At 46.7% G+C, this 26,497-nt stretch overlaps 3 non-coding genes across 3 annotated transcripts; all 3 read right to left on the bottom strand.

The window, feature by feature from the left end:
• Window positions 1–16,683: 16,683 nt before the first annotated feature.
• TRNAQ-CUG (transfer RNA glutamine (anticodon CUG)) lies at window positions 16,684–16,755 on the bottom strand. Its single transcript has one exon. It is a non-coding gene; the product is annotated as a tRNA-Gln (tRNA).
• A 7,243-nt stretch (window positions 16,756–23,998) lies between these two features.
• Window positions 23,999–24,070, bottom strand: TRNAQ-CUG (transfer RNA glutamine (anticodon CUG)). Its single transcript has one exon. It is a non-coding gene; the product is annotated as a tRNA-Gln (tRNA).
• Window positions 24,071–26,006: 1,936 nt separating this feature from the next.
• Window positions 26,007–26,078, bottom strand: TRNAQ-CUG (transfer RNA glutamine (anticodon CUG)). The gene has a single exon. It is a non-coding gene; the product is annotated as a tRNA-Gln (tRNA).
• Window positions 26,079–26,497: the final 419 nt, after the last annotated feature.

Here is a 26,497-nt window from a genome sequence, read left to right as displayed (position 1 = left end):
GCCTACCCCCTGGACGCGCCCTCCACCCTCGTGGGGCCCATGTTGCTCCACCGACGTACTTCCTCCTCCTATATATACCTACGTACCCCCAAACCAACAGAGGCATCCACGAAAACCTAATTCCACCGCCGCAACCTTTTGTACCTGTGAGATCCCATCTTGGGGCCTTTTCCGGCATCCTACCGGAGGGGGCATTGATCACGGAAGGCTTCTACATCAACACCATAGCCTCTCTGATGATGTGTGAGTAGTTTACCTCAGACCTTCGGGTCCATAGTTATTAGCTAGATGGCTTCTTCTCTCTTTTTGGATCTCAATACAATGTTCTCCCCCTCTCTTGTGGAGATCTATTCGATGTAATCTTCTTTTGCGGTGTGCTTGTTGAGACCGATGAATTGTGGGTTTATGATCAAGTTTATCTATGAACAATATTTGAATCTTCTCTGAATTATTTTATGTATGATTGGTTATCTTTGCAAGTCTCTTCGAATTATCAGTTTGGTTTGGCCTACTAGATTGATCTTTCTTGCAATGGGAGAAGTGCTTAGCTTTGGGTTCAATCTTGCGGTGTCCTTTCCCAGTGACAGTAGGGGTAGCAAGGCACATATTGTATTGTTGCCATCGAGGATAACAAAATGGGGTTTATTTCATATTGCATGAGTTTATCCCTCTACATCATGTCATCTTGCTTAAAGCATTACTCTATTCTTATGAACTTAATACTCTAGATGCATGCTGGATAGCGGTCGATGTGTGGAGTAATAGTAGTAGATGCAGGCAGGAGTCGGTCTACTTATCACGGACGTGATGCCTATATACATGATCATACCTAGATATTCTCATAACTATGCTCAATTCTATCAATTGCTCAACAGTAATTTGTTCACCCACCGTAATACTTATGCTCTTGAGAGAAGCCACTAGACCTATGGCCCCCGGGTCTATTTTCCATCATATTAATCTCCCGACAACAAGCTATTTCTGGTGCCGTTTATTTTGCTTTTATTTTACTTTGCATCTTTATTATAAAAATACCAAAAATATTATCTTATCATATCTATCAGATCTCACTTTCGTAAGTGACCGTGAAGGGATTGACAACCCCTTTATTGCGTTGGTTGCGAGGCTTTATTTGTTTGTGTAGGTGCGAGGGACTTGTGCGTGGCCTCCTACTGGATTGATACCTTGATTCTCAAAAAACTGAGGGAAATACTTACGCTACTTTACTGCATCACCCTTTCCTCTTCAAGGGAAAACCAACGCAGTGTTCAAGAGGTAGCACCCTGCGTCGGTAACTTCATCATCACCGTCATCACGCCGTCGTGCTGACGAAGCTCTCCCTCGACACTCATCTGGATCTAGAGTTCGTGCACTAGTAGAAAAGAGGGCTTTGGTTCAGGCCGGGTCAGCCCATTAGTCCCGATTCAGTCCAGAACCAGGACCAATGGGGGCACTGGTCCCGGTTCGTGAGGCCAGGGGCCTGCCGGGCCTCATGGGGGCATTGGTCCCGTTTCGTCTGGCCCCTTTGGTCCCGGTTAGTGGGACGAACCGGGACCAATGGGCCTTGCTCCTGGCCCACCACCACTGGTCCCGGTTGGTGGCTTGAACCGGGACCACAGGCTGCCCTTTAGTCCCGGTTCATGCCACGAACCGGGACCAATGAGGTGCCTATATATACCCCTCGCCCGCGAGCATAGCACTCCAGTGTTCTGTTTTTGTTTGGCCGGCGAGGGGAGGGCTTTGTGGTGCTCTAGCTCACCTCTTATGCACATGAGGTGTTCGATGAAATGCCCGAGCCACACTAGTTAAGCTTTCTCCTCTCGAAGCTCGACCTCAAAGCTCCATTTTCCTCGAGATTTGTCTAGGTTTAGCGGCCCGTCACGTCCCATTCCCGTCTTCACCGCCGTCGATCACCCGCGCCGATCTCGTCGCCGGCACCACCGTGGTGAGCCTCTTGTTCTTATCTTCTTTCTGAAAGAAAAAAATTCTTACTTTAGATAGATACTTGTCTAATTTTCTTACTATTTTATTGCTTGTTATTATATAGTGCGATGGTTTTGGTATCCGCCCCCGTCGGCCCTCGTCCTGTCTATGATTCGGATGTGGTATATATTATTTTTATAACTATTGGTTCATTTATTGTTTATGAAAATTATGCCGACCAACGTGACATAGATTTTATTTATCTAGGAGGTATGTGAACCGGAAATTCCAACTGACCCTATTGTCGAGAGGTTAAATTTAGTTGAAGAAGAAAACAATTTCTTGAAGGAAAAAATAAAAAAAATTGAGGAGGAGAAGATGATATTGGAGTTGCATGTTGCGGATGTCGTCGATGATCACAAGATCAAGATGGATGCAATGCGCTTGAAGATTAGAAAGATTAGCAAATATGCCATTCATACCGAGGCTTGGTATCATTATGCCGTTGGATTAATTGTTACCTTGGTTGCGATTATGATCGCATTTGTTTTCGCATTGAAATGTTTTACATAGTTTCAATGTATGGTTTAATTAATTAGATGCTCTGGAGAGCTATATGTTGTTAGATGAGTACTATGTATGTACTTTGGTTTTAATGTGATGATGAACTTCTATTAATTTGGTCACTTAATTATCTATTCATGATGTTCTGTAATGGTTTTAGACACACTTAATTATATATAATGCACGCAGATGAACCGGCAATGGATGTACGGTGACAGACACACCTCCGAGTACATTAAGGGCGTGCATAATTTTCTCGAAGTGGCTGAGGCAAACAAGCAGAATGGTTTTATGTGTTGTCCATGCCCTAAATGTGGGAATACGAAGTCTTACTCTGACCGGAAAATCCTTCACACCCACCTGCTTTACAAGGGTTTCATGCCACACTATAATGTTTGGACGAGGCATGGAGAAATAGGGGTTATGATGGAAGACGACGAAGAAGAAGAGGACGATGACAACTATGTGCCCCCTGAATACGGTGATGCTGCAATGGGGGAAGCTGCTGAAGATCAAGAGGAACCAGACGATGTGCCCAATGATGCTGCAATGGGGGAAGCTGCTGAAGATCAAGAGGAACCAGTGCCCGATGATGATGATCTCCGCCGGGTCATTGTCGATGCAAGGACGCAATGCGAAAGTCAAAAGGAGAAGCTGAAGTTCGATCGCATGTTAGAGGATCACAAAAAAGGGTTGTACCCCAATTGCGAAGCTGGCAACACAAAGCTCGGTACCGTACTGGAATTGCTGCAGTGGAAGGCAGAGAATGTTGTGCCTGACAAAGGATTTGAGAAGCTATTGAAAATATTGAAGAAGAAGCTTCCAAAGGATAACGAATTGCCCGACAGTACATACGCAGCAAAGAAGGTCGTATGCCCTCTAGGATTGGAGGTGTAGAAGATACATGGATGCCCTAATGACTGCATCCTCTACCGTGGTGCGTACAAGGATCTGAACGCATGCCCGGTATGCGGTGCATTGCGGTATAAGATCAGACGAGATGACCCTGGTGATGTTGACGGTGAGCCCCCCAGGAAGAGGGTTCCTGCGAAGGTGATGTGGTATGCTCCTATAATACCACGGTTGAAACGTCTGTTCAGAAACAAAGAGCATGCCAAGTTGATGCGATGGCACAGTGAGGACCGTAAGAAAGACGGGAAGTTGAGAGCACCTGCTGACGGGTCGCAGTGGAGAAAAATTGAGAGAAAGTACTGGGCTGAGTTTGCAGCTGACCCAAGGAACGTATGGTTTGGTTTAAGCGTGGATGGCATTAATCCTTTTGGGGAGCAGAGCAACAATCACAACACCTGGCCCGTGACTCTATGTATGTATAACCTTCCTCCTTGGATGTGCATGAAGCGGAAGTTCATTATGATGCCAGTTCTCATCCAAGGCCCTAAGCAACCCGGCAACGACATTGATGTGTACCTAAGGCCATTAGTTGAAGAACTTTTACAGCTGTGGAATGGAAACGGTGTACGTACGTGGGATGAGCACAAATAGGAGGAATTTAACCTGCACGCATTGCTGTTTGTAACCATCAACGATTGGCCCGCTCTTAGTAACCTTTCAGGACAGACAAACAAGGGATACCACGCATGCACACACTGTTTAGATGACACTGAAAGTATATACCTGGACAAATGCATGAAGAATGTGTACATGGGCCATCGTCGATTTCTTCCGACCAACCATCAATGTCGAAAGAAAGGCAATCATTTCAAAGGCGAGGCATATCACCGGAAGAAGCCCGCCATGCGTACCGGTGATCACGTACTTGCTATGGTCAATGATTTACACGTAATCTTTGGAAAGGGTCCCGGCGGACTAGCTGTTCCGAATGACGCTGAGGGACACACACCCATGTGGAAGAAGAAATCTATATTTTGGGACCTACCCTACTGGAAAGACCTAGAGGTCCGCTCTTCAATCGACGTGATGCACGTGACGAAGAACCTTTGCGTGAACCTGCTAGGCTTCTTGGGCGTGTATGGGAAGACAAAAGATACACCTGAGGCACGGGAGGACCTGCAACGTTTGCATGAAAAAGACGGCATGCCTCCGAAGCAGTATGAAGGTCCTGCCAGCTACGCTCTTACGAAAGAAGAGAAAGAAGTCTTCTTTAAATGCCTGCTCAGTATGAAGGTCCCGACTGGCTTCTCGTCGAATATAAAGGGAATAATAAATATGCCAGAGAAAAAGTTCCAGAACCTAAAGTCTCATGACTGCCACGTGATTATGACGCAACTGCTTCCGGTTGCATTGAGGGGGCTTCTACCGAAAAACGTCCGATTAGCCATTGTGAAGCTATGTGGATTCCTCAATGCAATCTCTCAGAAGGTGATCGATCCAGAAATCATACCAAGGCTAAGGAGTGATGTGGCGCAATGTCTTGTCAGTTTCGAGCTAGTGTTCCCACCATCCTTCTTCAATATCATGACACACGTCCTAGTTCATCTAGTCGACGAGATTGTCATTCTGGGGCCCGTATTTCTACACAATATGTTCCCCTTTGAGAGGTTCATGGGAGTCCTAAAGAAATATGTCCGTAACCGCGCTAGGCCAGAAGGAAGCATCTCCATGGGCCATCAAACAGAGGATGTCATTGGGTTTTGTGTTGACTTCATTCATGGCCTTAAGAAGATAGGTCTCCCTAAATCGCGGTATGAGGGGAGACTGACTGGAAAAGGCACGCTAGGAGCGGACTCAATAATATGCAGGGACGGGCATTCTTGGTCTCAAGCGCACTACACAGTTCTACAGACTCTACCTTGGTGACCCCGTATGTCGATGAACACAAGAACAGTCTGCGCTCCAAACACCCGGAGCAGTGCGACGACTGGATTACATGTGAACACATCAGGACTTTCAACAGTTGGTTGGAAACACGTCTCAGAGGTGACAACACTGTTTGTGATGAGCTGTACTCGTTGTCCAGGGGACCATCTTTTGACTGTATTGACTTACAAAGGATACGAGATAAATGGGAATACATTTTACACGATTGCCCAAGATCAAAAGATCACCAACCAAAACAGCGGTGTCCGCTTTGATGCAACAACCGAGAGGGGAAAGGACACATATTATGGTTACATAGTGGACATATGGGAACTTGACTACGGACATGATTTTAAGGTCCCTTTGTTTAAGTGCAAATGGGTCAATCTGTCAGGAGGCGGGGTACAGGTAGACCCACAGTACGGAATGACAACAGTGGATCTGAAAAACCTTGGGTACGCTGACGAACCGTTCGTCCTAGCCAATGATGCGGCACAGGTTATCTATGTGAAGGACATGTCTACCAAACCGAGAAAAAGAAAAGATAAGGAAGCGTATACATCATACGATGAGCCAAAGCGCCACATAGTTCTTTCAGGAAAAAGGGACATCGTGGGAGTGGAGGGCAAGACAGACATGTCTGAAGGTTATGAAAAGTTTCATGAAATTCCCCCCTTCAAAGTCAAGGCTGACCCAAGCATCCTGATAAACGATGAAGATTATCCATGGTTACGGCGCAATAAGCAAATGACACAAGCGAAGAAAAAGTGAAGACTTTCTCCCGCAACTATTATGATGATACCATGCCAACTTTGTAACAGACGAGTATGATACCATTGTCCGTTTTGTACACGATGTGCATCCAGTTTTTGCCGTAACCCTCTCAAATTTCTTGCACATGCTATGTGGATGAAATGATGATACCATGCCAACTTTCAACCTTTTCAGAGTTCATTTGAAATGCTTTTCAATTTCAGGGTCTTATAGCTCAAAATAATCAATAAATGCATGAAAAATAAGAAATGAAGTCAGAAAGGGTTGAAAATTGATGATGTGGCTTTGAATGGTGCATTTTGAACACACAAAAAGTCAGGAGTTCAAATATGTTTTAAAAAATAAAATCCCTTTGTAACAGACGAGTTTCCGTATGAAATCCTGATACTTCGAAAGAGATTGTCCGTCTTGTACACGAAGTGCATCCAGTTTTTACCGTAACCCTCTCAACTTTCTTGCACATGCTATGTGGATGAAATGATGATACCATGCCAACTTTCAACCTTTTCAGAGTTCATTTGAAATGCTTTTCAATTTTAGGGTCTTATAGCTCAAAATAATCAGTAAATGCATGAAAAATGGTGCATGAAAAATAACAAATAAAATAAATAAGTAATTAGAAACAAAATAATATAAACTTTAATAAAATATATAAGTACAAACAAAATAAAATAAACTTTAATAACATAAATAAAATTTATGAAACTAAAATTATCAAAGTATTTTCTGTTCAAAACATTATAAGCAACCTCTAGTATTATTGAAACTAAAATTATATAAAATTGATGCAACTAAAATTATCAAAGTATTTTCTATTCAAAATCATTGAAAGCAAAAAGAATTTTCATAAAGAACTTTTTTTGTTAGAAACTTTAATAGCAAAAAGAATTATCATAAAGTAAAATAAATAAGTAATTAGAAACAAAATAAAATAAAATAAATAAGTTTTTTGTTGTAAGTAGAAACAAAACAAAATAAATAAAGCAAAAAAGAAAACAAAAAAATAGGCAAAAAATAAAAAATATGCCACCTACTGGGCCACCACGACCTGAATACGACTAGAAACCCATCGATGGGCTAGGATTCAGGCTCGCAGAAGACCCAGTAGGCCCATCAGGCATAGCAGTGACAATTAGGCCCGTAAGCCTGCAATGGAGAGGAGCTCGAGAGGGCAGCGACAGTGGGGCTTATAAACCACTGCGCGCCCCTCTCAACTAGCGAGGTGGGACTAAACTTTCGACGCGGGCGCAGTAGCATAAGGCCTTTGGTCCCGGTTGGTGGCACCAACCGGGACTAAAGGGGTGCATTGGTACCGGTTGGTGGCACTAACCGGTACCAATGCCCCCCCTTTAGTCCCGGTTGGTGCCACCAACCGGGACCAAAGGCCGCCGCTTCCCGCCCTTTGGGCTGCTGAAAAGAGACCTTTGGTTCCGGTTGGTGGCACCAACCGGGACTAAAAGGGGCATTGGTCTCGGTTGCTGCCATGAACCGGTACCAATGCTCTCCGTATATAAGCAGGACTTGTAATTTTTTTAGTTTCATCGAACATTTGCCCCCCGACGACGCCGAACTCATCGACGCCGCCACGCTGCCCGTGCTCGCCGTCGCCGCCCCGCGCCCTTGCTGCCCGTGCTCGCCGACGCCGCCAGGCTGCCCGTGCTCGCCGTCGCTGCCCCGCCGCCCGCTCCTCGTCACCGCCCACTCCTCGTCGCCGTTGCCCTGCCCCGACGCACCGCCCCGGCCCGAGCCCCTGCCCCGACGCCGCCCCACGCCCCCTGCCTGCCCCGACCACACGCCGCCGCCACGTTCGGTCCGGCCGCCGGCCTTCCTCTCTGTTTTTTATTCATATATATGATGATTTGTTTTTTGCATTTTTATAAAAATGTATATATGTATGTATGTTCTCTGTGCATATAAAAGTTAGATTTTTAGTACATTTGGGTACATTTTAGGTTAGTTTCATTTTTAGAAAAGTTTTATATATTTAGGAAAAGAAGGAAGAGAAGGAAGAAGGAAGAAGAAGAAAAAGTTTTATATATGCAAAAGTTACATTTTTTGAAAAGTATTATATATCTAGCTAGGAAGATAATGAAGAAGAAGAAAAAGAAGGAGAGGAAAAAGGAAAATAAGAAGAAGAAAAAAGAAGAAAAAGAAGAGGAGAAGAAGAAAGGAATAGAGGAGAAGAAGAGAAAATAGAACTCCTCTTTTTATTTCTTCTTCGTCTTCTTACTTTTTATCGGATATGTCGTTGTCGATATACCCCGTGTCCCAATAACTTCAACACGAGGGGGGGGTTCGACCTACCCCCTCCCCGATAACATTATTTTCCCATGTATGTATGTCGTCGTTGTCGATATAACCCCCTCCCGGATAACTTCGTCCGTGATAACTAATACCACGGGAGCACCCCCCGGCCCTCTTGCTCGACCAAAACTCTCGAGGACACCCAAACCCTAGAAAAAAACGATGTCGGTCTCCTACCCCCTCCCGCCGCACCCCTACCCTTGAAGCGTTGCTGAGGCCACCCCAAACCCGGAATAAGCTAGGTCTACGTTTGCACTAATATATCCACCTGCTGTCATGTTTGTGTAATAATTGCCATGTTGTAATATTTGCAGAAACAATGGAGCACGGACGAGACGAGGAAGTAGAAGAGGTGTTGGGGGACATAATCTTAGCCGGAGGTGATGTCTTATCGTATCTTAACGACAATGATGGTCTGGAAGAACAGGGTGAAGAAGCAGGCTACGGTGATCGAAGAGTGGAGGAGGAAATACATGATTATGATGGCTCCGGTGACCCAATGCTGGTGCAAGAAGGAGCCCGTGGTGACGGCTCCGGTGACCGAACAGAGTCCGGCCAGGTAAATATATTAGTTAAGCCTGTGCTGACTAGCTAATTGATGCATTCATTGTTTTGGTATGTACACATATTAATTAACTCTCATCTTTCTTCTTTTTTCTAGCCCTCCGGATCGAGCACAACTTCGGTAAAGAGACAAGGCCCAAAGAGAAAGTTGCGCTCGGATGAAAGGTTTGAGATCACAGCAATCGCGCGCGACGGCCAACCGATTGAACCCATCCGGACAAAGGAAGCATTTTCTGCTCAGTGCGGGGTTCTTGTTAGGGACAAGATCCCGATCAGCATCCACCAATGGTATAAGCCTAAGAAGGAAGACCCTGAGGTGTCTTATGTCAATGATATGTAGAAAGATGATCTTTGGACTGAGCTAAAGGCAAATTTCACCCTACCGCCAGAGGAGGATCCGGAGAAGCCAGTTAAAGAGCAATTAATCAAGTCTCATGCTCTTAAGAAGATGGCAGACCTATTCAGGAGGTGGAAGAATGAGCTGAAAACGGTTGTCGACAAAGAAGAGACACCAGAATTCATCGGCAAATATGAGAAGATCAGAGATCACTGGCCCGCATTTGTGGCCCACAAGACATCGGAAAAGAGTAAGAAGTTGTCAGCGACAAACGAGAAAAATGCTGCGAAGAAGAAGCTTCACCATCGCACGGGGTCAGGTGGCTACCTCAAAGCCCGGCCTAAGTGGGCCAAGGCTGAGAATGATCTGCTTGATAAAGGGATCGAACCAGAGACAATGAATTGGCCAGACCGTTGCCGGACTTGGTTCTTCGGGTCTGGCGGAACCTTGGACCCTGTATCAGGGAAGTGCGTTTGGATGGACGAGCAAATGAGAATACCAGTCAAGAGGCTTCAGCACTATATCGATGCAGCGCACCAAGGGACGTTCGTTCCAGACAGAGAGAACGACGAGCTCACAATGGCCCTCGGGAATCCTGAGCACCCTGGACGGACACGAGGCACGCCAGGCTCCGTTCCGTGGAAGGCTGGTTTTCCGGACGCAGGCGGTTAAAATGCCAGGAGAGGAGGAAAAAAGTGGAGCAGACCGAAATTTAGAAGCTACACGAAAGGGTTCAAGCGCTAGAGGAACGAGACATAGCTCGCAGCAATCGACCTGCCGAAACTACCCCCGAAGCTACCCCGCCATCTCAGCGGAGAAGCAGCGTGGCTTCCACCGAGCTGCTTCAGCCGGAGCATGTCTTGACGGCTCCTGCTAGCTACCCCGTGGATGCTATCACGGAGTCTCAACATTGCCACCTTATGACGCGATGGGAGAACTTCAAAGTCAAGGCGGTTGTCGGCTCTGTTCGACCTCCTGAACCCGGCACAACTTTTCACTGTCGTCCGATTCCAGAAGGATATGCTAGGGTGACGGTGGACGAAATAACGGAGGGATTTGAGGACCTCCAGCTTGACCACCCTACCGGTGAAGGGGAGACTCGGCTGGGTTCTGCTCTAAAGACTCCATGCCTATGGCGGAAGGAGCTCATCAACCTTCCGAACTGGACGCCTCCGGCGAGTAAGGGCACTCAGCCTCCTTCTGGCGCGTGGCGGCACTCCACCTCCTCCTCCGCCTCCTCCTCCGGCGAGTGATCAGGGCACTCAGCCTCCTTCTCCGGCGCGTGGCGGCACTCCGCCTCCTTCTCCGCCTGCGCTGGCGCGCCCGAGCAGCCAGTCTCCTCCTTCTCCGCCTCGTCAGCAAGGGCGGAAGAGACCCGCCGCCGCTCCGGCTGCTCCGACGCGTCGTAGTCCTTCTCCTCCGCCTCGTAAGCAAGGAAAGAAGACAGCCGCAGCCGCTCCGTCTGCTCTACCGGCGTCTAGCAGTACAGCCAGAGGCGGGAGGCAATACAGATTCGGTCCTTCTCTGAAGACTCCAGAGAAGTTACCATACGAGAGGACCGAGGAGGAAACCACGAAGATCGTGCGAGCCGAAGTGAAGAACTTCTTTGAAGGGGTGAAAGCAAAGAAACATCCACCTCCGGAGGAGAAGGTAGATCCGGTGAAAGCGAAGCGCACTCTGGCTGCCCTGACAAAACCACCAAAGTCTCCGCCGAAAGGCAACTATGAGTGCATTCTTGCAAAGACATTTGTCGAAACGGAGTGGTCGGGAAGTACTGCCAGTGATCAAAGGTTAAAAGAACGACGAGCTGGGAAAAAAATTGCCCAGCTCGGCGAACAAGCGAACCAATCGTGCCCCCCGCTCAAGGTGTCTAGCGACATCGTCGCTAATGATCCGAGGATGGTGGCCGGTTATAGCAATCTTGGAGATTACCTGCCCGACGATGTACATTATGATTTCTTGGAGGTGGACGAACACAAATACCATTACGGGAAGCCTCTCGTCAAAGATGAAAGATCTCTAACAACGATGATGCGAAGATTACATGATTGGTACATGAAAACCTGCAGAGAGTCTGGGGGGAGGGATACTTTGATGCTGAGAGTTAAAGAGGAGCATGACCTCGTTGGAATTGAACTGTTGAATGTTCCATTTGAGGAGTTCTTACAGTTTTTCAATCAAAAGGCCCTCGATAAATCAACAGTCACTTGCTACTGTCTGTAAGTAGTACTACTTCTGTCATTAAGTCTCTCTATATAGGTCAGCTCTTTCATTGCATGTATTTATAATTATCCTCACTATATTATGCAGATTGAAGATCGCTGAATTGAAGAAAATACAAATCGGTGATATTGGATTCATTAACACAAATCTCATAGATGCAACTGAGGTTAAATATCATGCCGAAAATACCGAGGCCAACTTGCTACGATCGTTGGTAATAAATGAAAACAAAGATATAATACTCTTTCCTTACAACTTCAAGTGAGTGTTACTGTCTTGTGCATATTCGGTTTCCCTTATTAGTCCAGGTTATAGTAATGTAATTGATGACTTATGCATGCGTGCACAGCTTCCACTATATTCTCCTAGAGATTAAGCTTGAGCAGGGAGTAGTAACCGTCTTAGACTCGAGACAAAAAGATCCCCAGGACTATGCGGACATGACTCAAATGCTCGAGAAGTAAGTTAAATCGATCATTATCCACCATATCAGCAACTTTGTTCATTTCCTGATATCAAGTAATTGTTTTCTTTCTCTGGCAGGGTTTGGAGATAATTCACCAAAAAAGCTCCGGGACTGCCGAAGAAGCTGCAATTTAGACACCCGAAAGTAAGTACTATAGTAGCATGTTTCGCGCATCTCCTAGTGATTTAAGTGCTAGTTTCATCAATACCATTTAGCATGCTTGCTTATCAGTTTGATTGACCTCTATTTCTTGTAAAGTGGTTGTGGCAGGAACAAGGGAATGATTTCTGTGGATACTACGTTTGCGAGTCCATCCGCCACACGACCTGTGAGCGGGGCTACTCTGACGAACAATATGAAGTGCGTAAGCAATAATATTCACAATTTTATTTTATTACCATCATTTGTGTTGAGTTTCATTTATTCATATATATATATATATATATATATATATATATATATATATATATATATATATATATATATATATGTATTGACCCCCTTCTTCAAATTAGATCTTTCGGATGCGGGATGAACTCCTAGCACCAGATCGTATGCGAGCAATTCAAGAGGAATTGGCGGCATTCTTCCTTGACCACGTGATCGCTGAAGACGGAGAATACCATGTGGACCTTGACTTCGTATATAATTAGGAGATTATATTGTAAGAGATAATTATTGTATATATGTAGCCAGTAGTGTCGGATAGATATACGAGAACTTGTTGTTCGACCAATCTCTCGAAGAAGGAGAGGTGGTCGATATCACTTCTCTTTGTATGCATATGTTCATGACGATCTTCTGTTTCCTTCATTTTCTTACTAGCTAGCATGTCTAGTCCTCTCTATACGTATATAGTACGTAGCGTCAACCAAGCACGGAGATAAGAGAGGACACTTCTCTTTATTAATTAGCTAGCTAACACAATATATGAAACACCTAAATTAACCCCCCAAAACCCCCAACCCCCCCCCTTTCAAAAAAACAAAAACCCCAGCCCGTGAAATGCTGACGCGTGGATGCCTATTGGTCCCGGTTAGTGCCACCAACCGGAACCAAAGGCCCTCCTGCCTGGGCTCGCCGCACCGGCCACGTGGAGGCCCATCTGTCCCGGTTCGTGTAAGAACCGGGACTAAAGGGCTAGGGCATTAGTAACGACCCTTTAGTCCCGGTTTAAAAACCGGAACAAAAGGCCCTTACCAACCGGGACAGATGACCCTTTTTCTACTAGTGGTGGGACGTCACCGAGCTGAACGTGTGCAGATCGCGGAGGTGCCGTACTTTCGGTACTAGGATCGGTCGGATCGTGAAGACATACGACTACATCAACCGCGTTGTCATAACGCTTCCGCTTTCGGTCTACGAGGGTACGTGGACAACACTCTCCCCTCTCGTTGTTATGCATCACCTAGATGGATCTTGCGTGTGTGTGTGTAGGATTTTTTTTGAAATTACTGCGTTCCCCAACAGTGATTGTGCTTAAGGGGAATTTATCCTCTAGATCATAACAAAGTAAACCTCTAGGTATCGATCTTCTCAAAGTTTGATCTACTTGGTTGTTACTCCATGTAAATTTCCTACCACTTAGATCCTTCTAACTCGATTTACGTCTCTCAACATAGACATTTTAGTACATACGCCATTATGTAGAGTGTTTTTTCTTTTCTTTTCTATCGCATACTTTCCTAATGATGTTGAAATCACCTGCTACCATTTTTGGTCCACCACAAGCCTGGGAGATATGAGGTTACTTAATTAGAATTTCCTCCCCATGTAGTGTCACTAGATTTCGAGTGAATTCATCATTCTTGTAACTCAACTTTAATTTCAAACACTTCCCATCCATAGTACGCAGAATATGCAAGGAGTGGTTCCTGATACCTACTAACATAACCCGAGCGAAAGCCCTAGATGGTATCCATTTTCAATAAAAAAATACCACTTATACTTTTAAGCTCATAATTGTCAAATTGTTCTTTCCTTGTTTCATAAATCCCAACAAATTCTAAATGTTTATTAAAGACAGATTCTTTGATAAACCTTTGTTTTTGTATCACATATCCACGAGACATTCCAAATTAAACCTCTTTTCTTCTATCCTCACAAATTTAGTTTTGGGTTTAACAGTGGCAATTCAAGGCTCTCACACATCTTTTTGTTTCTTTTACCAAAAGTGACAAAGTTTGCCTCCACATATAAGCTAGGGCCATCATCACCTGACAGTACTTCTTTGGGTTATTCTCGCAAATCACTATAATTGTCAACCGATTTACTCCCTTCATTTCTTTTTGGTCCGCATATAATATTTGGTCAATAAAGTTTGACCAACTTTGTAGGAAAAAATATCTACATCTACAATACTAAAGCTATATGGTATGAAAATTTATTTCATGATACATCTAACAATATTGATTTCATATTGTGAATCTTGATATTTTTTTCTATAAACTTAGTCAAAGTTGACAGAGTTTGACTTTGACCAATTTTTATATGCAGACCAAAAAGAAACGGGGGGAGCACTTTTAGCATTTTATGTAGCTCTAATTGTTTAGCAAAATACATATTCGCACGAGCTTGCTCCATGTCTCCAACTAAAACAATATTAGAATCAATCCCCTATATAGCACAACATAGATAAACTGAACCAAAGCAATATTGAAGAGAGTAGGATTCGATTCAACAAGGACCTAGGGAAGGATTAGGTTCCATACATTTTCCCACATCCAGGTTGCGCATTTGCGCCATCTCATTTGCCATGCACATGGTTAAACTGTGTGGTGTTCCATCACATTTCTTCTATGTGGGGGCACGAGACCACCACATACTATTACTTCCTTTTGACCTTGCTCTTATTAGCCTGGCCTTGCCTCTTGACATGGAATCCTGGTCACCAATTCCTGGAGCCACTGCACTGTAAAAGAACAGAAGCACAACAATGAGGAGGTCAGAGCTCTCATCTAGATCTGCTCCCTAGTAGTTCCAATTGATCGTTGTTCACATGGTGAAGGTTGTTATTGTGCCATAGTGATTTGTATGTTTTGTTTTAGGTACTGGCTTTATTTTCATTTTTATTGAACTTCGTCGTACATATGGTTTCATTCAAGTAAAAAAAAGTAAAGGGATGGGAGCTTTTTTTTTTTGCAAAAGGGATGGGAGCTCCTCTTATTGATTTCTTTTTTCAAGACTGTACATTAACCAGATGTACTCCCTTCAAATTATAAGATATTTTGGATATTTCAAGATGAACTGCATACAGACTAAAATGAGTGAATAAACACAATTAAACGCGTCAATATACATCCGATTTTGACAAATGTTAGAACATCTTATATTTGTGAACGGAGGGAGTACATTGCATATCCGCGCGACTTTGCAAAGTTGAGCCTCCCTAGAAATCCATGCATCCTTGGTTTTAAATTTTGGGAGTACATCGAGTCATGCATCCTTGGTTTCATTCCAGGCCTCGCCAAAATATCCAAAATCTTGATAGTTTAGAAATTCGTTCAAGCTCAAATTTTTTTAAGTGTGACTCGATGTATCGAAATTCACTGGATTTTAACCAAATCTCGGGGTAACAAATATTTCAGTACCCGCACCCGCAAAAAAAAATCAGTTCCCAGCAAAAACTTGTTTTGTTTAGAGCAGTCAAATTTGGTTGAAATTTTGAACCCTGCCTGCATCTACGTGGCATTCGGTAACTGCAACCACAAGAAGGGGTCGATCATACGTGTCAGCAACTGATCATGGGGAGACGGTCATGGCCAGCCTCTAACTCCCCACCCACGCGCGCGTCCCTCCTTCCCATCACCGGCGGCACGTCTGCCCGCCCGCCCGCGCGCGCTGTGTCGGTCGGTTACCTCGACCGACGTCGCGCCTAATCAGTTGGCGACGCGTGCAGTCCCTCCTGTGGTCTTAATCCCTTCCGCTTCGTCGATGCAACCGATCGGCCGTCCCGGAGATCGATCGACAATTTCGCGGGGTCGATCGGGCCGCTGATCCGCGGGAGGAGGAACTAGGGGCCACCGCGCAGCCATTCAACAATGGCGCGCTGCGTGCGGGGCTGCTGCTGCGTCCTGGTGCTGCTGCTCGTCGCGCTCGGCATCACGGCCGCCGTCGTGTTCCTCCGCAACAGGAACGGCGGCGGCGGCGGCGGCGACCGCCCCGTCCCCGGCTCCGTCGACCACAAGTACGCCGAGGCGCTCGCCGTGGCCCTCCAGTTCTTCCAGGTCCAGAAATGTACGCACGCACGGCACGCGCGCACATGGTCCACCCAAACCGCCGCATTATTCTTCGCTTAAATTGAAAATTTTCTGTTCTTGTGTTGTTCGATCGGTGATGCAGCCGGGAAGCTGGTGAAGAACCAGATCCCGTGGAGGGGTGACTCGGCGGTGGACGACGGGCAGGAGGCCGGGCTGGACCTCTCCCGGGGGATGTACGACGCCGGCGATCACATCAAGTTTGGCTTCCCGCTGGCGTTCACGGCCACCATGCTGTCGTGGTCCGTCCTCGAGTACGGCGGCGCCATGGAGGCCGCCAAGCAGCGGGACTCCGCCCTCGACGCGCTGCGCTGGATCATGGACTACCTCGTCAATGCGCACCCCGCCGACGACGTCCTGTACATCCAGGTGATCATGCCAAAAAAAAAGTTTCTTGATCATATCATTTTGAGGTTCTTGATTTTTATAGACGCAAAAGGCAAGACAAATTTCTTGAAAGAAAGAAAAAAAATACAAAAAGGCAACAAAAACTAAGGTCCTACCGAGACTTGAACTCGGGTTACTGGATTCAGAGTCCAATGTCCTAACCACTAGACCATAGGACCGTTTGATGTCCATTTCCAGTTGAAAATACTACTTATTCATAGATCATAGCCCACTCAGTGGTATCTCCAATCTCACACATTCCAGAGGTAGGACGTGTGTGACTTTATCCGCCGAACGTCGCACCCAATCAATCCTAAACTCCTGAAACTTTGTAAGCAAAACCTTGATCTCTTCAACAAGTTGCCCATTAGCTGAAAGATTATTTTCCTTGCTTCTAATCTTTCGAACCGCCTCTTGTGAATCCGTCTTGAGAATCACTTTCTGGATGTTGAGTTCTTGCACCGAGTGGATGGACCTGCGATATGCGAGCAGCTCCACCATTTCTGAATCGACGGCGAGTGAAAAAAATGGCAAGCCCCAGTTATGAAGTTGCCATGGTTGTCCCAAAGGACAACACCTCCCCCACTAGAACCTTGATGTTTAGCTAGGGCGCCGTCGAAGTTGATCTTGAGACACCCATCCTCTGGTCTTCTCCAGCATTCCAGCTCACACAGCATCGGCGGCTGCACGGCCGCCACATCCCTGAGCGAGCTTCACTCCCCAGCTAGCCGAACCACTCAGTCCTTGATGCATAAGCTCTTCAATATACTCCCTCCATCCTAAAATAAGTGTCTCAACTTTATATTATCTTTAGTACAAAGTTGCACTAAGGTTAAGACACTTATTTTAAGACGGAGGAAGTATGTTTCTATTCATTAAATTGTTCCTAGCTAACCAGAGTTCATACTAGGCCCGTATTACCATCTTCTTCTCTTCCGCACTCACTCTTCCCAGCCATTCTAGTGTCCATGCACGCATGCACTCAACTGTCTCCATGTCCTTCCCACGGGTGTTGGAGACAGCATTGCCTCTAAGCTAGGGTTGACATTTGTTGCCTCTAAGGTTAGCCAAAACGCTGCAATGTATGGCATTTTAGTGGAGCTTCTACAATGGTCCCACAAAAATAATAATCAAGTTGTTATGTGATTCACTTTTCAGTTGGGAGGCTCAACAAAAGGATGACATATAGGGACAGATAAATACTTTAATTGAAACTAAAGCTTGGAGGCGATGCTAAGGATTTTTTTTGTTAGAGGCACCTCCATGCTGTTAGATGTGTATAGTCTCTCTTGCATTTTACCATACACATGTATATATACTGGCCCTTGGCCCTCCTGTGAATGTAGTTGCCCATTCCTAACATGATATCAGATACTTAGGTTCCTCTCCCGCTCCCGCACGCTAGCAGCTCCGTGCCTAGCTCCCTCGTCGCCGGCCTCCCTCTACCTCGTCGCCGGCGCCGGCCACCTCCTCCCTCGCCCCCGGCTCTCTCCCTCCCCGCCGCCACGCCGTCTTGCCCCGGCCTGCGCTGCCCCAAGCTCGGCCGCGGCCTGCCGTCGCTGTCCCGCGCCGCCCCGAGCGCGGCCGCGGCCTGCCGTTGCCGCCTCGCACCGCCCCGCGCCTTCCCGTGCTCGGCCGCGGCCGGCAGCCACCTCCCCGCGCCTCCCCGCACCCGGCAGCCACCTCCCCGCGCCCGGCCGCGACCTCCCCGCGCCCTGTCGCCCTTGGCCGCCTCCTGCTGCAGCCGGTGCTGCCCAGGGCCGGCCCCTCCCACGCTCACCCTCCCCCCTTCCTCCATCGGGGCTGGATCGAGCCAGCGCGAGCCCGATCCCGATCTAGATCGGGGTCTCCTGTAGCAGTCTACTGTAGCAGTTGACAAAAAAAAGAGCTCCTCATGTCTTCTTCGGGCTATGTCGCCGTTCCTCGGTGCTCGGTGATCTTCGATGGCACCAACTATGCCGAGTTTGCGGGCTTTATGCGTATCCACATGCGCGGTCTCCTTCTGTAGGGTGTTCTCTCTGGCGAGGTCCCCTGTCCGCCTTGCCCTGTTGCTCCAGTGGCTCCTACCCCGCCAGCACCGCCGGTTCTTGCTGCTGATGCTTCTCAGGCTGATCGTGATGCCGCCAAGGCTCTCGATGATACTGCAGTTGATGCCTATGATCAGCAGATGTCAGCCTATTCGGATGCCCTTTCTGCCTATCGTGATGATCTGTCTGCTTACACTCAGTGGTGCAACGATGATGCTCGTGCTGCTGCTGTTCTTACTGCGAGTGTCCTTCCTCAGTTCGCCTCGGAGTTCATGGGACTTGGCACAGTTGCAGCGATGTGGTCTTATCTCTGCCAGCGCTATCAGCCCTCTGGTGATGCTCTCTACCTATCTGTGGTGCGTCAGGAGCATGCACTCCAGCAAGGTGATTCCTCTGTTGATGAGTTCTATTCACAGTGCTCTGCCATCTGGTGTCAGCTTGACTCTCTTCGGACCGTCGTTTGTGGAACTTGCTGTTGCTGTCAGACTACACGGTCCGATTTGGAGTTTCAGCGGGTTCACGAGTTCTTATCTCGTCTTCGCTTTGAGTTCGAGCCTCGCCGTGCTCACCTGCTCGCTCGTGGTCGTGTTCCTATCTCGGAGGTACTTGTTGAGCTTCGTGCTGAAGAGACCCGCCTACGCTCTGCTGGGTTACTTGTGGTTCCATCAGTGTTGGCCGCCCGAGCTTCTATGCCACCTGCTCGCCTCACCGCTCCACCGCTCCTGCCTACTCCTTCAGGGGGTGGGTCGTCCTTCTTATGCTAAGAGGGGCCGGTCGCGCCGTGACACCTTCTGTGGCTACTGCTCTCGGCCAGGTCACCCAGAGTCTGATTGCCGTGAGAAGAAGCGAGACCAGAGGCGCTCCTCTTCCAGTGGGACTCCTGAATTCTCCTCGACCCCGTCATTCACTAACCAGGACATTATGAGGCTCAAGCGTCTCTTAGCTTCCTCAGGCTCTTCGTCGACCGGTTCCGCTGCTGCTGTGACTGCAGCCACTGCTCCACCACCGTAGGCATCTACACAGTCAGGTACATCTTCGTGGGTTCTGGATTCTGGAGCCTCTTTTCATATGTCTTCTGATTCTTCCGTGCTGTCTTCTCTCCGACCTCTTGATTCGCCTGTTAATGTTCTTACCACTGATGGCACACCTCTTCCTGTTGCTAGCCGTGGTCTTCTTTCCACTCCATCTTTTTCTGTTCCTAGTGTTTTACATGTTCCTCGCCTCACCATGAATCTTTTTTCCGCTGCCCAACTTACTGATTCTGGTTGACGTGTCATTCTTGATACCGACTCTTGCTCCATTCATGATCGTCGCACCAAGGCTTTGGTTGGTGCTCGCCCCCAGCGCGTGAGTCAGAGGGCCTTTGGGAGGTTGACTGGCTTTGTGTTCCTTCCGCTGCCACCACTTCAGCCAGCTCCCATGCTCTTGCTGCCTCTTCGTCTGCGTCATTCCAGCAGTGGCATCATCGCCTTGGTCACATATGTGGCTCTCGCTTGTCTTCTTTAGTTCGTCAGGGCCTCTTAGGGTCTGTATCTGGAGATGTTTCTTTACATTGTAATGGCTGCAGACTTGGCAAACAGACCCAGTTACCTTATCCTACCAGTGAGTCGGTATCTCAGCATCCTTTTGACTTAGTTCATTCTGATGTATGGGGTCCTGCTCCCTTTGATTCGAAAGGTGGTCACCGCTACTATATCTTGTTTATTGATGATTTCTCTCACTACACTTGGCTCTACTTTATGAAATCTCATAGCGAGGTTCTCTCTATATACAAACGTTTTGCTGCCATGGTTCACACCCAGTTTTCCACGCCCATTCGTACTTTTCGTGCTGACTCCGCTGGTGAGTTTATCTCCCAGCTGTTGCGTGGTTTTCTTGCGGAACAGGGTACTCTTGCCCAGTTCTCATGTCCTGGTGCACATGCTCAGAATGGCGTTGCCGGACGTAAGCATCGTCATCTACTTGAGACGGCTCGTGCTCTGATGATTGCCGCTTCTCTCCCACCCCATTTTTGGGCTGAGGCTGTTTCTGCATCCACCTATCTCATCAACATATAGCCATCGACTGCTCTGCAGGGTGGTATTCCTATGGAGTGTCTCACTGGTCGCTCTCCTGACTACTCAGCTCTTCGTATGTTTGGATATGTGTGCTATGTCCTTCTTGCCCCGCGAGAACGCACCAAACTGACTGCTCAGTCGGTTGAGTGTGTTTTTTCTTGGCTACAGTGATGAGCACAAGGGCTATCTCTGTTGGGATCCTGTTGGTCGTCGTTTGCGCATCTCGCGTGATGTGACCTTTGACGAGTCTCGCTCTTACTACCCACGTCCTTCTACCTCGAGCTTCTCTGTGGACGATCTTTCTTTTCTTCTTCTCCCTGATACACCCTGCTATGTGCCTCCTCATGTTTTTCCTCCTCCGCCTGCACCTCTCCTTCCTTCTCCTTCACCACCGACACCATCTTCCCCATCCTCCTCCTCCAACTCTCCACCATCATCTCCAGTCCGTCGCCCTCTCTCACCATTTCCTCTTCACTATACTCGTCGCCCTCGTTCTGAGGATGTTTCCCCTGATGCGCCTTCCACCTCTGGTGCACCTCCTTTCACCCCTCCCCCGTTTCATAACCTCCGTGCTCGGCCTCGCCCCCCGCCTGATCGCTACTCTCCTGATCGGTACGGTCTCTCTATTATTGCTGAGCCCACTTCCTATCGGACTGCCATGACTCAGCCTGAATGGCAGCTTGCGATGGCCGAAGAGCTTGCTGCCCTTGAGCGCTCTGGCACATGGGATCTGGTTTCCCTCCCTTCCGGTGTCCGTCCCATCACCTGCAAGTGGGTCTACAAGATTAAGACTCGCTCTGATGGTTCTCTTGAGCGCTACAAAGCGCGCCTTGTGGCCCGTGGTTTTCAGCAGGAGCAGGGACGCGATTATGATGAGACATTCGCTCCTGTGGCCCACATGATCACTGTTCGCACTCTTCTTGCTGTTGCTTCTGTTCGTCATTGGTCTATCTCTCAACTTGATGTTCAGAACGCTTTTCTTAATGACGAGTTGCGTGAGGAGGTTTATATGCAGCCACCACCGGGGTACTATGCTCCTGATGGTTTGGTCTGTCAACTTTGTCGCTCCCTCTATGGTCTTAAACAGGCCCCTCGAGCCTGGTTTGAGCGCTTCGCCTCTGTGGTGACTGCCGCTGGCTTCTTGCCCAGTGATCATGATCCTGCGTTGTTTGTTCACACGTCTCCTCGTGGTCGGACTCTGCTCCTTCTCTATATTGATGACATGATCATCACTGGTGACGACTCTGACTACATAGCCTTTGCTAAGGCTCGCCTTCGCGACCAGTTCCTCATGACTGATCTTGATCCACTTCGCTATTTTCTTGGGATTGAGATCTCCTCGACCTCTGATGGCTTCTACATCTCCCAAGAAAAATATATTCAGGATCTTCTTGCTCGCACTGCTCTCGGTGATGAGCGCACAGTTGTGACTCCTATGGTACTCAACGTTCAGCTTCGTGCTTCTGATGGTGACCCTCTCCCTAACCCCACTCGCTATCGTCACCTTGTTGGCAGTCTTGTCTATCTTGCTGTTACGCGTCCTGATATCTCCTATCCTGTTCATATCCTGAGTCAGTTCGTTTCAGCCCCCACCTCTGTCCACTATAGTCATCTCCTCCGTGTTCTACGATATGTTCGTGGCACGCTCTCTCAGCGCCTTTTCTTTCCCCGCTCCAACTCTCTTGAGCTCCAGGCCTACTCTGATGCTACCTGGGCTAGTGATCCCTCTGATCGACGCTCGCTGTCTGCTTATTGTGTCTTTCTTGGTGGCTCTCTTATTGCCTGGAAGACAAAGAAACAGACTGCCGTTTCTCGCTCGAGTACAGAGGCTGAGTTGCGAGCCATGGCTATGCTGACGGCTGAGGTGATCTGGTTATGGTGGTTACTTGAGGACTTTGGTGTGTCTGCTACTACCTCGACTCCCTTATTGTCAGACAGTACTGGTGCTATCAGTATTGCGCGTGATCCGGTGAAGCATGAGCTCACCAAGCACATCGGTGTGGATGCCCACTTTGTGCGTGCTGCTGTGCAGGATCAGACTCTCGCTCTTCACTATGTGACCTCTGAGTTACAGTTGGCAGACTTCTTCACGAAGGCACAGACTCAAGCGCAGCATAGTTTTCTTCTCTCCAAACTCAGTGTTGTTGATCCACCATGAGTTTGAGGGGGGGGGGGTGTTAGATGTGTATAGTCTCTCTTGCACTTTACCATACACATGTATATGTACTGGCCCTTGGCCCTCCTGTGAATGTAGTTGCCCATTCCTAACACATGCAATGTATGGAGGCAACCTCCAAAGGCTTAGAGGCAACTATAGAGGCGGCAAAACTGCACATTGTGGATGCTCTGGCGCCACAAACTCATCATGTAGCAGTTTTCAAAAATCAACAGAATATGTACAGCGCTAGAATTGATACATAATGGCATCTTCTCTACCACACACGACACAAAATATCTACGTTTTAATCATGCGCCTGTGTAGTTCAATTCCTACAGCTAAAACCATTCCAAATCATTCACCACGCATGTATCTTCATCTTGTTTGGGACGTCGGCCTCGTGTCCATGTCCTCAGAATAGTGAGCCTTAAGAACTCTTGCGCAAAGTGAACTAGGAACCATTAGAATATGTCAAACTTTTTTAGTGTCCAGGGCTGGATTAACTGCATTTCACAAACTCTCCAGTCTCGTAACTCCACTCCGCGTGAGGAGCTGGGTTCGAGCCCCTCCCTGCAATTATGTTGGCGCTCCCTCCGCTCCGGGAGCTGCAGTTGGGGAGTGGAGAGGATCCGAACAGGGCCTAAATATCTTGAAATCTCTTAGATCCATGCCCCACCTCGCTTCCTTCTACGCAATTAATCCAAGGTCATCCATTGTACTTTCTACTCGCCATCGGATGCCCTCCACCAAAATTTAGAAGAGATGGAATTCAAGTTACCGCACATCTTGGATAATCAGATTCAGCGAACTCTTTTTTTGCTGTTTCTCTGACCACATCATTTTGAAGTTCTTGATTTCGAGATAGAAAAAGTAATTGTTTCTATGACCATATCATTTTAAAGTTCTTAATTTGTAGACGGAAAAGAAAATTTAGAAGATATGGATTTCATGTTACCGCACATCTTCTTGGATAATCAGATTCATCGAACTCTTTTTTTGTTGTTTCTCTGACTATATGATTTTGAAGTTCTTGATATTTAAACAGAAAAAAGTAGTTGCTTCTCTGACCATATCATTTCAAAGTTCTTAATTCTTAGACAGAAAAGAGTAAGATACAAAAGCCAAACGAAGAAAAAAAACAAGACGGAAAAGAGTAAGATACAAAGCCAAACAAAACAAAAGGTCCTACCGAGACTTGAACTCGGGTTACTGGATTCAGAGTCCAATGTCCTAACCACTAGACCATAGGACCGTTTGATGCTATATGTTCAGCTTAAAGCCTACAAATATGTTCCGTCTCAAAAGCTTATTAATTAATCTGACAAAAATGTTGGGGTCGACATTGCTGCCTCTAAGATTAGCCAAAACGCTGCAATGTATGGCAGTTTAGTGCATCCTCTACATCGGTCCCACAAAAACAGGGATGACATACAGGGACAAATGAATACTTTAGTTGAAACAAAAGCTTGTAGGCGATGCTAAGGATTTTTTGTTAGAGGCACCTCCATCCAATGTATAGAGGCAGCCTCCAAAGCTTAGGGACAACTATAGAAACTAACCTATCTCCCTTCTAAAGGATTTCTCCATAATGACCATTACCAGTTGCTCCTGTAGTGGCCAAATAAGGTTTAGCTGCTCTTATAACAAAAGAATTCATATTTACAATGAAAATTTGACTAGATTTTTTTATGTGCGATTTAAATAGACATACATTTTTACAAATGAATTGTCCAATGTTTTACGTCAAGCAATACATAGAGTAACTCCCAATATAGGAGTAAAAACAAGACGTAAAAAAAAAGGATCGACGCGGAAAGTTCCGATTGGAATAGGATCTAAACAAGGAAGAGCACTTGCCATTCGTTGGTTATTAGAAGCATTTCAAAAGCTTTAGGATTATATTCCACGCCGAAGATTTGTGCTTCTGGGCTAGGGTGAATATAGCGGACCAGCGGATCTGGTAGTTGACAATCGTTTGGACTTGGTAAAGGTTGTCGCACCACCTGTAGTAGGACAGAGGACTTATCGATGCCCACAGCAAAACTGCACATTGTGGATGCTCTGGCGCCACAACCTCATCACATAGCAGTTTCCAAAAATGAACAAAATGCGGACAACGCCAGAATTGATGCACAATGGCATCTTCTCTGCCACACGCGACACAAAATATCCCCGGTTTAATCATGCGCACGTGTAGTTCAATTCCTACAGCTAAACCATTCCAAATCATTCACCACACATGTATCTTCATCTTGTTTGGGATGTCGGCCTCGCGTCCATGTCCTCAAAATAGTGAGCCTTAAGAACTCTTGCACAAAATGAACTAGGAACCATCAGAATACGTCAAACTTGTTTAGAGAGGAGGGCTTGATTAAATATCTTGAAGTCTCTATAACCCATTCCCCACCTCGCTTCCTTCTACACATTTATTCCAAGGCCATCGAGTGGAAATAGTGAGCCTTAAGAACTCTTGCACAAAGTGAACTAGGAACCATCAGAATACGTCAAACTTGTTTACAGAGGAGGGCTTGATTAAATATCTTGAAATCTCTAAAACCCATTCCCCACCTCGCTTCCTTCTACACATTTAATCCAAGGCCATCTAGTGGAAATAGTGAGCCTTAAGAACTCTTGCACAAACTGAACTAGGAACCATCAGAATACGTCAAACTTGTTTAGTGAGGAGGGCTTGATTAAATATCTTGAAATCTCTAAAACCCATTCCCCACCTCGCTTCCTTCTACACATTTAATCCAAGGCCATCCAGTGGACTTTCAGCTCGCCATCGGCTGCCCTCCACCAGAACTTAGAAGAGGTGGAATTCAGGTTACCGCACATCTTCTTGGATAATCAAATTCATCGAACTCTTTTTTTGTTGTTTCTCTGAGCACATCATTTTTAAGTTCTTGATTTTTAGACAGAAAAATTAGTTGTTTCTCTGACCATATCATTTTAAAGTTCTTAATTTTTAGACGGAAAAGAAAATTTAAAAGAGATGGATTTCAGGTTACTGCACATCTTCTTGGATAATTAGATTCAACGAACTCTTTTTTTTTCTGTGACCATATGATTTTGAAGTTCTTGATATTTAAACAGAAAAAAGTAGTTGTTTCTCTGACCATATCATTTCCAAGTTCTTAATTTTTAGACACAAAAGAGTAAGATACAAAAGCCAAGCAAAAAAAACAAGGTCCTACCGAGACTTGAACTCGGGTTACTGGATTCAGAGTCCAATGTCCTAACCACTAGACCATAGGACCAATTGACGATACATATTCAGCATAAATTCTACAAATATGTTCCTCCTCAAAAGTTATTAATTAATCTGACAAAAATGCGAACAATTCGAACTGGACCGTCGTGCAAAATAGTTCAGAACTGACGTGGATGAGAAAAACTTGCAGAATGCATATTTGAATTTCAGAAGAACCGATTCTGAAGAGGGATATATATACATGTGTTGTTGACTTGCTGTGATCATCGACCAGGTAGGCGACCCTGAAGCCGACCACAAGTGCTGGGAGAGGCCGGAGACCATGTCGGAGAAGCGGCCGCTGACCAAGATCACCGCCAACTCCCCCGGCAGCGACGTGGCGGCCGAGACGGCGGCGGCGATGGCCGCGGCGTCGCTGGTCTACAAGCCCATCGACGCTCCCTACTCGTCGTCCCTCCTGGGCCA

The sequence above is a fragment of the Aegilops tauschii genome, chromosome 7, assembly GCF_002575655.3.
Source record: "Aegilops tauschii subsp. strangulata cultivar AL8/78 chromosome 7, Aet v6.0, whole genome shotgun sequence".
NCBI lineage: Eukaryota > Viridiplantae > Streptophyta > Magnoliopsida > Poales > Poaceae > Aegilops > Aegilops tauschii.
Note: the sequence above shows the minus strand (reverse complement) of the source record. Positions and strands in the feature narration are given on the sequence as shown.